The sequence below is a fragment of the Lissotriton vulgaris genome, chromosome 2_1 (genome assembly GCF_964263255.1).
Source record: "Lissotriton vulgaris chromosome 2_1, aLisVul1.2, whole genome shotgun sequence".
NCBI classification, from domain to species: domain Eukaryota; kingdom Metazoa; phylum Chordata; class Amphibia; order Caudata; family Salamandridae; genus Lissotriton; species Lissotriton vulgaris.
The window spans coordinates 2,080,166,413-2,080,178,559 of NC_141687.1; positions in this window are offsets into that span (position 1 = coordinate 2,080,166,413).

A 12,147-nucleotide genomic window follows, 5' to 3' on the forward strand; every position below is an offset into this window, starting at 1 on the left:
GGTCATATTTTGCCCTAGCCTGTGGCCAGAATTGGTCATTGCACCATTATAGGTAAATATAATTCATGTGGTATGTCCTTGTGCTATTTCCCTTTCTTACCCTTCCCAGGTACCAATGTCTAAAGGTGTTACTGGGATTTCTTACAAACTTTATGTCCTGCTGGTTATATTTTTGCTTGTAAAATGTATGGTCATGAGATTGTGGCCCTTTTCATTTGACTCAGAAAATCTTTCATAGATAAAGGTTTTAAAACTTTCCCCGAGTCTGTGGTTATTATAAGAAAAGTAAATGTGTTTAAAATATTACCTGTTTATGCTAACTCTCTGATCCACAGGACATATAGTAAGGTGACAAGGATTGGTAAGTCATGGTCTACAGGTATAAGTCCTAAATCGGACCACTGGGCAAACTGATAGACTGATTAAATTAGTAAATTGGTTATGCAGGACTACTAGTTCAATGTGTCAATGTTTTATGGGCCCAAGGTGAGTATGGTAAACTGAGCTAGTTGGTCCCTGCACGCTCTATAAGTATACTTTTCTTGGTAGCAGTAGTATGGTTAGGGATTAGTTAATAATAGGTAGTTAGTTGTATATCGACTATTGAATATTAGTTGTTTATTGATTTTTTATATACTAACCAATATCTGCGCGTATTGTTAAATGTTGTCTGGAATATCCTGGGATAAAGGAAGCAGGTGGTAAATAGAAGCCACACTGCAATGATGTTGCTTGCCTTGGGGAGTAGGTGAGTAAAGTTAGGTGAAACTTGAAGCACTGGTTAGGGTTTATTTTTCCTAAGTATAATTGTGAGAGTGATTGGTAGCAAGGAGTTCGCTGGTGAAACTTTGGTTTTATATCAACTAGAAAGGGTAATTCTGAAGAAGTAGCAGGTTCTTTTTGCTTAAGTGTAGAGTGAACGGAAGGTTGTTTTACTCGTAGTGTTTGAAGAGTAGGCGGAATTAGGTTTACTCGTGAAAAAAATTATCTTTTCTTTTAGTCAATCAGGCACAGTAGCGAATGTTTCATGTTGTCAATTAATGAAATGTATAATTGAATTTTGAAATAAATTGAATTGTCGTATTACCTTGCAAAGGAGGGAGTCAGTCGTGGGTGCTGCACTGACGTCATAGAGAGCCGCGCTGGGATTGGTAGAAACAACGGGTGTGTAGTTGTGAGAAAATTATAAAGGAGGGGTGAGTGCAGATATTGAGATTCATGTCACAGAAAAGCTGCGCGATTATTGTAAGTTTAAACCACATTGGTCATTAAAATAAGAGACGCGCTGGTATTGAGGAATTATTTCTGCAAAGTAAACAAACTGAGTTAATTTAATTTATTGACATTACGTACAAAATTAAATAGCGGTATATGTGGAATTTAGATCCAGCAGTTAAAGGAGACCGTCCTGTTATAAAATATTTAGGATTTGCAAGAGAACAACAAATTAGAGGAAAACCTTATATCATGTACGAGATAAAAGAAAGATGTCACTTTTCAGTAGAATAAAGATTTATTTAAAAAAAGACAAAGTTATTAAAACCAGAGATGGGATTATTATTCGACCACCAAATATGCCCGCATTACACATGATGGGGCTATCACACGTGTGTGTGGTTAGAAAACTGGATAGAGTACACTAAGGAAGACAGGGTTTTGGCATTTCCAGAATATGGAACCTTTAATGGTAGAATTGTGTACAACTTGAGAGTTCGCATGAATAAATTAGATCCCAGATCAAGATTAACGCAATATGAAGCTCTAGAAGAATGGGAGACAGAGATGTTTGAGCAAGACAGGTCCAGAAGTGACAGTAATTGGAGTAAGTTTTATTCCAGATTCCCAAAAGGGACACGAGATAAGCAAATGCAAAGGTGGAGACAATCTATGTTAGTAGAAGGATTATATCCTGTTTTTACCACAGAAGAACCATCAGGAAGTAAAAGAACAGGGAAAACGAGAAATGTAATGACTAGTGGTGATTCGGATGATGATTTATCAGATGACTTGTTAATGAACAATCCGCCACCTTATCAAGAAGAAACTCAGAGAGTTACTCCTAGTGCTCCATTTTTTACACCCACCTTTATTTCCGCAAGTTATACATGAAACCTCATTAGAAAAGGTACTTTGAGAGACAAGGAAGCATTACATAAACAGCTAAGTGAATTAATTCAGAAAATCTCCCAATTACATACAAGTCCTGAAGCTCTGACAATACCTGTAACAAGAGGTCCCGTAGTTTCTTTATATGGAGATAAGCAAGTTAATTCTAAAACTCCTGTGCTGACTACACCCATAATTCAGCCAAGAAAAGAAACCCTAATAGTTGATGATCAAGCAAGTGTATGTGAGTCAGTAATTTCCTTCATGCATTTACCTATACGAGAACCAGTGAGTGACTCAAACAGAAAATTACACCCCCATGTTCAAAAGAGGTACAGATTGAAACATCCTCAGGAACGAGGCATGCAACCGTAGTAAGTCCGGAAGAATTAGACAGATGGACTCAAAACATAGAGAAGCCTAAAACGCAACCGAAGGTATTGGACATATTTAAATTAAGGGTGGAAATAGAGGAAATGGTATCCTGGAAATGTGGGATTGAACAGACTGAATTCATTTGATGAAGACAAATTATTGGTTATATGCAGAAGTATTACTCGCCATACAAAAATATATCATGAAAAACTAATGAATTTGGCTTTGGAAATGGGAATTGACATTGGCAAATCAAAAGTATTGTAGAAACCATATAGAGCTATATTGTCTGACAAGCATTTGGAAAACATGAATGTGTCAGGTCGTAAATTGCAGATAAAGGAATTGTTCTCGTTGTTGCAAAAATGGGGAGATGTAGACAAATGGAAAGTTAGATGGACAAAAAAAAAGGAAGAGGCACAGGCAAATAAAACATCTACTGAATACTTATTAAAAGAAGCAGAAAAGATTGAATGGTTGTGTCCGATGAGAGAAGTGCCAGGAGGAGGTGATGTACATGCCCCATGGTCCCAACAGGATATTTGATCATTTGCTAATTATTTCCCAAAGCTGAGAGAAAAACATGTAGATTGGTACCAACAAGTTGAAAGGTTTGTTAAGGTGTCGAAAGTACTGTTAAAAGATTTGGATGGTTTATTTGACATTGTTGTTCCAGCTGATTTGTGGTCTGAGTGCAAAATCACTGAAGATTGGCTTAGTGAGGAATACCCTAGAGACCAAAAGACAGAAGCTCCTTCTGGGGAGGTAGTGAAGAAATATAATCAGGTGATTATTTAAAAGGGAAAATCCCTCCTAAAGAAACTGATGGGACTAAAATAGACAGAACAACCGAAAAATAAAGATGAATCTGTGCATGCATATTATGAACGCCTCTTGCAGGTATTTAAACAGTACAGTGGTTTAGAAAACATTGCTAATAGGGACATGACACATTTTATTTATCGTCTTGTGTCTGGACTAAAACCTGAAATTTCCCAAACGATTAGAGAGCATAAATTGTGTTGGCAAGCAAAGCCTGTCGATGAAATTCTCAAGTATGCAAAACACTTTGAGGATGAAATCGACAATAAACAAAAGAAATTAGACGAAAAAGTAATGTGGGCTCAAGTTAAAATGGCGGAGCAACAGAAACTTCAGTTAAGTCAGCAAGCAAATAATCAGAAAAAAGGGGAAGGCCAAAGTGAAGGAAGTGGGGGCAAACCCAGAGGGAAAATGTTTCCTTGTCATGGGTGCAGAAAATTAGGGCGTTGGAGAAACAAGTGTAAATTAATACAGAATAATAATGTCCAAACTTATTGTGTTTTTATCTAGGAACCTAAATCAATATTGCTATTTTATCCCCTTGTACGACTATAATCAATAATATCCCTATAATGGCATAAGAATCAGATCGATATTTAAGTAAATAGCCCTTGCAGTCCAAAGCATGGCAGAAGCTACTTCCTTGGATTCCTAAAAAGCACAACGAGTTCTTTCGACACACCAAACCTCCAGCAACCTGGGAAATCCCCATTTGCTTTTGTTTTGATTTGTCATTAAACTCCTGCGAACACTAAAGGAACAGTCAGTTCTTAGTGACATCTTTATTGACGTCTTATGTCCAAACCTTACGTCAAACTCGGCACTTTTCAGGTATAAATATACCAACGTTGCCTTAAGCAAACACACTGTGGTGGTTTTGGAGCAGAGCAGCTATCTACTTACCCGAGAGCCCAGCTGATGCGAGAGCCCACGGACGCTGCCCCTCCTCTTTGACGCACTGAGAGAGACGCTGTCTTTTCTCCTGCCGAGAAATCCAGCTCCGGCGTTCTCAGCCGCCTTCGCTGGCTGCTCGGATATCGAGTCCTGAAAGAGAGATACCAGACCTCCTGCATTCTATTACCCAGGTACAGAGCTGACTAAATCCTTAAAGAGAATTCTTGAGTCAGATTCTTGGCAAAACCAACTTAACTTAAACTGCTACTTACTTACTCCTTCCCACGTATTAGGCTTAGGTCAGGTACACCAGGGTAGGCGTATTTAGAAGCACCAGTTCAGTACGTTAGTCAATGTACACATGTATGTATATATTTTATTCATTTTAAAGTATCTTATGGCTAAGAAACCATATCAATGCTTTTACAGTAATATTTTATAATACTCCTTTTACTGTACGCACTTTACTTTACATTAAGTATTGCAATTATGGCAATTCATTTCTCTCGCATGAGAACGAAGACTGCTCAATAAATTACACCTTTTATTGAAAACGCCTGCCTCTCTTGTCTCTGCACTCTGGTGAAACTAAGTACGCACATTTGACTGAGTGAAATAGCTGTCTATTGTTTTCACACGACTCTAGAGATACACTCTTATTCTGAGGGAGCAAAGTTGTCATGTTATATGGTTGTCGGAAGCTAATCCCTTCTTGTCTATCCAGGGAGGTTAAACTCCTCGTATATTCGAGAAAGTTTCTAGTGACCTCTGAGCTAGCTGGCAAACCTTAAGTCTAATATAGTCAGTAGAGACCTAGTCGACCTCAGTCCTACGTCTACACTGCTGAATATATTATTCCAATGCGCAGAGCCTATTGGGAATATAGGAACTACACTACATGGCGCCCAACGTTTGGTAAGGCGATAAAACTAACTCAAGACATTAGAGTAACTCAGTCGTGCTTTTTCACACAGACCCTTTTTCCCGTAAATACTCCAAAAGACGTCTGGAGTGGGTAAAAGGTTAAAATCTGCTGAAACTTAGTAGGCAGAGATTCCTATGAATAGTTTTTGGTTTAGTCAACGTTGAAGGATACAGTGTTCCAAAATATTGCGCACAAAATATTTGTTTCCTTGGAAACCTGCTCTGCAAACTTTCATTAAAAACAATGTCAATTAACTGCGACAGCAAGGAAACCGGTGAAGTCGCAGTAGATGCGAATCAACGGGGTTTAGATGTTACAGGGTTTAATGAAAATGAACCGGGTGCAATTATCATCCCGGCAAATATAAGAAGAACTATAACTATTAAACTTATAGAAAACGGACTGACATCACGAGGTGGTACAGTCATATTCGTGGTAGAGGCTCATGAATATTGGCAGACAGAGGTATTCTATTCATGGATAAACTTTCCAGCAGCAAACGCTGTAACACACAAATTCCACTATTACAAAATAGAGGAACCTCCGGATGAATACACTCCTTTCGAGGACATTGAAATCCCACTAAATTACCAAAGGCACCTGCTCTGGTTTAAAGGCGCCCTAAAACATAATGATCACATAACCAGGCTCGGTCCACTAGGTAGACCAGGAGCAACGTGGCCGGCTCTAGCCAGCTACACACCACATCCAGACATTGATAAAATGTCAAGCGAAGAACTCTTAGTTAAAATAAAAGAATTAGCAAAGGCATATAGAGAGTTAGTTCAATTGGCAATGGAGGATATAACATACCTCCAGAAATTGAAAGAAACAGTATAGCAGACCAACCAATTGAACTTGCCAGAATCATAGAAAAATCCTATGAAGAACTAGGTAGAGATAGTTTGGGTGGGAAAACATTAAAAAACCCCAACTAAATGAAAATCCTGAAAAGATATTTATTAAAAATAATCTAAACACTCCGAAGAAGAGCTGGGATGCAAATAAACAATCCACTCCCAAAGAAAAAAGATTCCAGTCCAGAGGAAGGTCTCCTCGGCAGAGAGAAAGATCTCCGGACCAAGGACACAAGTCTCCCCAGAGGGAGCCCTCTGAGAAAAGATACAACCTTAGAAATAGGGATAATTTGAAAAAGCCTGATAGATATCAAGATATTGATACACGTCCCTCTCGATCTTTACAGACTTCCTCGCAGAAATCGGAAAGAAGAGGACGGTCTGAACACAGGGAAGAGCACTTTAAGTCCAAAGACAAGGAACCTGCTCAAAGTAAAAAATTACAATTTCCAAGAAAGAAGGTAGCCAGTATTAAAATAATCAAACATGCCGAGGATACTGAGGACACAGCTGAAAAACGGAGAGTGGGACCAGACAATGCTAGACAGCGCAGCAGAAGTGACAATAGCTCGCAAGATCCTGATGAATCATCTGGAGACTGTGGACACGAATGAATACATTCAGGTGGAAACTGCAGATACCAGAGTTAGCAAACCTCATAAAATATACAAAATACCATTGCGTATAGAGGGAGATAAGACTAGGAAAGTAAGGGATCTGTTTTGGGATAACCTTTCAAAAGGCTATGACATCCTATTAGCTGAGAAAGACTGGCCACCAGAGTTTGTCAGGGAGTGCCCTCGTGGCGAAGAAATGATTATGCCTGCCTTCTCAAATCATATTCCAATTCATAGAAAATACATATATGCAAGAAAATGGGCAGTAGCTCAAGCTCCTGCATTATATAAAAATCATGTAGGATGGGATGAGGACTCCCCTCCTCACAAAATCCAGTTAAAATGTCAACCAACTGCACAAAGGCAGTACCCAATTAAGCAAGAAGCTAAAAAACAAGTCAGGGAGACCTTAGATCTACTTGAATACCAAGGGGTGATCGAAACATGCACCTCTCAAATGAACAAACCTTTGTTTCCTGTCTCCAAACCAGACGATTCATATCGTCTAGTCTTGGACTACAGACACCTTAATTCATGTTGCAAAACATTTGCAGTACAAAACTCGCACAGTGCAGCACTAATGAATAACATCGTTCGCAAAAAATACAAAACAACAGTAGACATCTCTAATGGATTCTTTTGTTAAAATATTGCACCTGAAAGCAGGTATTTAACCGCGTTCTCAATAATAGGGTCACAGAAAAATTTCTGTCGACTCCCACAGGGATTCATTAATAGCTCAGGATTATTCTCAGCAAGGGTAACAGAGTTACTACAAATATATGATGATGAGGCATTATCTTATGTCGATGACATCTATCTTACAGATGATGACCTGGATACTCACTTGAAAAGAGTGAACACCATAATACTTTGGTTCGCAGCAGAGGGTTACAAATTCAACTTTAAAAAGTCACGAATTGCCCATCTAACTGTTCTGTTTTTAGGATATGAAATATCAAGTGAAGGCAAAAGCCTAGCAGACAACATCTTAGAGAAGTGCGCTGTACTCCAAGCACCAAAAACGCTGAAGAACTTACAATCAATACTAGGTTTCCTGAATTTCGGAAGAACTTACATTCTAAATTACGCAGAGAGGGTTAAACCTCTCTATGAATTAATAAAACCTGATTTTAAACCAATCAATTGGACTCAGAAACACACAGAAATTTTGAGATCATTGCAAACAGACATGTTAGCTAAAACAAAATTACAAACTTGCGACAACACACGCAACCTTGTAATCCGAGTCATCCCAGGAAGATGCGGATTCACGTACCTGACCTCTAATGAGGGAGAAATGGTACCAATAGCTTACAAATCACATTTGTACACAGAAGCTGAAAAAACATTCAGTCTTACTGAGAATATTGTAAATGCGGTTCAAACTGTTGTAGCAAAAGAAAGAGCCCAAGCCCAAGGCAAAAGAATAACTGTTTATACAGCAGAATCAGCCCTTGAGGCGTTATTAAGCCCAGTTAATCTAAAAACGGTGGCATTAGATCCAAAATGGATACAGTGGGAAAATTCTCTTGCTGCAGAAGACGTGAAATACTATTTTGACCCGAACATGAAAAAACTGAAAGATCTAAAATATGAAGAAGAATATCCTCTGCCAATCGAAATTCTGCCTCTCCAACAGTACTCTTGTGTAATCTATATGGACAGATTTGCACAACATTACGATGTGGATAATAAATCCTACAATGCAGCGTGCGCGATTGTTAAAGGTCGCTGGCGCTGTGGTAAATTCAACCAAAAATAACAAAAACTGAATCACTGAGAAACTGTTCGGCTCAGCGAGCTGAAATCAGATCTTTAAAGATGGCGCTTGAAAATGCAGATCGTGAATTCCCAACACTAATAGTGTGCGATTCGCATTTCTGCGTCAAATCTTACAACATTGACTTGCAGAACTGGGTTCAAAACGATTACAAAGATGACACAGGTGCCACAATAAAGCATAAGAAGCTTTGGGGACAGGTAGTTCTTTTGCAGAAAAAACTACAAAAGACTCACGTGATACATACACTGAGTCATCAACGTGATGGCGTTCACGTTGCAGGGAATTCATTGGCTAATACAGAAACAGCGGAAGTAACTCAACCGGCTTCCGTAGCCACAAAAAAGCGTTCAGAAAAATACATAGACTGGGAAACCATGCTGGCGGTAAAAACGTCTTCAAAAGGCGACTGTGCAGCACTACCCGTGAACTATCCACTCAATTATACATACATAATTGATGCAAAATCCGTTGCTTTTGCTCGAATCCCTGGAGTGGGGGATAGAGTAATTCCAAGCACGAACAGGGGAATCTTATTAATAGCGGACGCACACATGGGATTGGGTCTAAGGCACCAAAAGATCAAGGAATCTCTGAAAGAATTACAATCAGAATACTGGTGGCCGGGGATGAGCCTGCAACATTACAAATTTGCAAAGAGCTGTCCAAACTGCAACAGAGATCGCAGTAGTGAACCGACCGGAGTATTGCCATGGCCATTCTTGTAGTTAGCATAAGGCTATCTATACGTAAAATCCATTAAGTTCTTTTTAAGACTAGATTCACATAAAAATACAGGCCCCAGCGCTCGGCTGACGCCAGAACTGTTATAAAAGTTTTGCGAGTCTTTATCGGCATATACGCAATTGGCATGCTACATTCTGACCATGGTCCTGCTTTTAGCTCTCGAGCTTATAAGGAGGCCATGACCAGCATCGGCATTGCATTGCGGTACTCTTGACCCTTCCATCCTGAGGGAAATGGGAATGTGGAAAGAAAAAACCGGGACATAAAGCAAATTATAATGGCAAGGGTATTAGGTTCGGGTGAGGGGTGAGTCCAACATTTAACAAGTGTCCAACGTAGTCTTAATAATCTGCCAAGAAATTCTCTAAAAGGTTTCAGTCCGTATGAACTATTGTTCGGAACTAGAATGCATATTCAGGACTTAGATAGTCAGACTTCAGTGCTAGAAAGAAAATTCTTTGATATCAAAGATCGTTTGGCTGTTTTACAGGAGTTAAATGAAACAAGAAAAGCCCTGAGCAACATAAAGTTAAAACAGCAGCCAACAGCCACTGAAGATAACCCACCTGTCCCAGCAAGGCCTGTCTGGATTCCAAAGATTGGGGATCTGGTCAGAAAGAAGATCGCGGTGAAGAAGGAATTTGGGCCTTCTTACAGAAAAGCAGTACCTGTCTTAGCTGTCAGCGGAACAAGATCAGTTGTACTACCGCCCCTTGCTGGTAAAAAGGAGAACCGAGTTGTATCCATCGACCTGGTAAAACCACAAGCATGTGGCCAATAATAAGTAGTAGGCCCAGTGCACTCCCAAGAAATAGCAGAATACCAAAATTTGCTACAATCCAAGAGGTTCAAACTGAGAGACTAATCACATTTGATAAACCTGCAGTGAATAAAAAAGGACTATGCAACAATGCCATGGAACGTGTGCCTCTTGAAACCCAAATTGAAACAATTCGTCAAGAAACACCTGTCTACAACGATGTAGCCTCAGACTATGCTAATGAAAGAAAAAAAGAAAAAACAAAGGAAAATTCGGAAGCAATTCCAACAATTGACAGAACTGCATCTGGCTACTTCATCAATTTCAATAACTTTTCTGAAGATCCAAGCGAACCTGAAGAAACGCCAGCAACAAAAACCTTCAAAGACAAATTAACTGAACTCTTTCATCAACTCAAAGAAACCTATCTGATTTCTCCATGGATTTAATTTTGGATTGTGTTAGGTGTACTTTTCCTCCTGCTTTGGCTCATCATGGTACTTTGTTTGGGAAAATTAATTGATGGAAAATACAGTAAATCAATAATCTTTATTTCGTTGCAATTGCATCATAAAAGATATACAAAAAAAAAGAGAAATACATAATACACATAGTTATACATGGCCACAAAATCATCAGCAAATTTACATGATATATAATTATAATTCAGAAAGTGCTAGTGCATGACCAAAATATTATCCCTGGGCTTCTTAGTTACATCACGAGAGTGAGCTTTAAAACAATCATCAATAAATATAGTAAAAAGGATGGTTAAAATATTTACAGGGTTAAAAAACATTAAATTGATATATAACAAAAATACAGTACAATGGACACAGCAAGTCAGAACATCAACTTGGTCCTAAAGCCACACAAGTTATCCTCACACAGAGAAAAGAGAACTATCATCAGTGAATGTCACAGCCATTCCAATACCCGGCGGGGTAGCTTGGGACAAAACGGATTACGAAATCTATGGCCCGGTTGAACTCTTGAAATATCCACATCAGTTCAAGGTTTCATTAAGTGACTTTGTAAAACCAAGTACATTTTCTGATGATTGGGACTTTGAAAGCATAAATAACATGATGTCAGATTTAGTAATGTCAGCAAAATTTACAGAACATGATTACTTACAGGGTTCGTCGAATTATGAACAAATGTACTGCTACAATCACTTTGCACATCACTATTTACATAAATCTGCTCAACCTAGAAATGTTTTTAAGTATAATCAATGGGAACATTGTGCAACTCCACCAAAAGGCAGTTCGAAAACATTTTATGAGAAATTCCCATACTTCTCAGGGTTTAACACAAGTGATGCAGAAACGTTTTATTTTAAACTGTTAAATAGGACAGGGATAAAAACAATGTTGACAAATACTAAATTAATTTATTCTGAAACATTTTATGAAAAAATGATTACATTTGGTTTTGAATTCTGGAAAAACAACATTGAAACAAAAACCATCTGGGGTACAAAAAATTGGCAAGTCCAAGGTTTAAAGCATTATTTAGAGCCTGCATGATCCCAGAACAAATAATATTCTTGAATGACACCATTCAACAGACGACTTGTCTTGGCCTAGCTAAGATTAAAGACTTAAACAAACCGTCTATTCCAAAGCCAATACCTGATAGTAATACTACTACAGATGTTGAGATAGACGTATCCAATATTTTACACCAAAACAGAACACATCCTGATTGGAAAAAGTGGTTGATCTGGCCAACAGACACAAATAACTGTCAAGATAGATTCCTGAACAAAAGAGACAACATCCAGGGATAGTAACAACATACAGTGTAGGGAAACTATGCCTTGAATGGCTACAGACATCCACACTGGCTGAAATTAAGCAACACTTGACTTAACTTAAAGACGGTGCTAGCTTGCGTGATTTCATAATGGGACCACGCAAACAGCGTCAAAAACGTTTCATAGCGGCTGGTATATACGCTGCGTACAACGAAGCTTGGAAAGTAACTCAAATTGAGACAGCAGAGAAAATACAAAAAATTGATCGTATTTATTTGGAAAAATCACTTTCTGTTGTGGACAATGGGTTAATGACTCTGTCCTCCAGAATATATTCACTGGACAGTATTGTATCATCTGCTATCGATATAATAGATCAGGACTTACTAATGTTACAACACGGTCAGTCCCAATTACGTTCTATTGTACAGCTAGGCTGGATGTTGCAAAATCTGCGTTCATGCTGCGTGCCATGGCGTTTGATAAACACAACGTCATT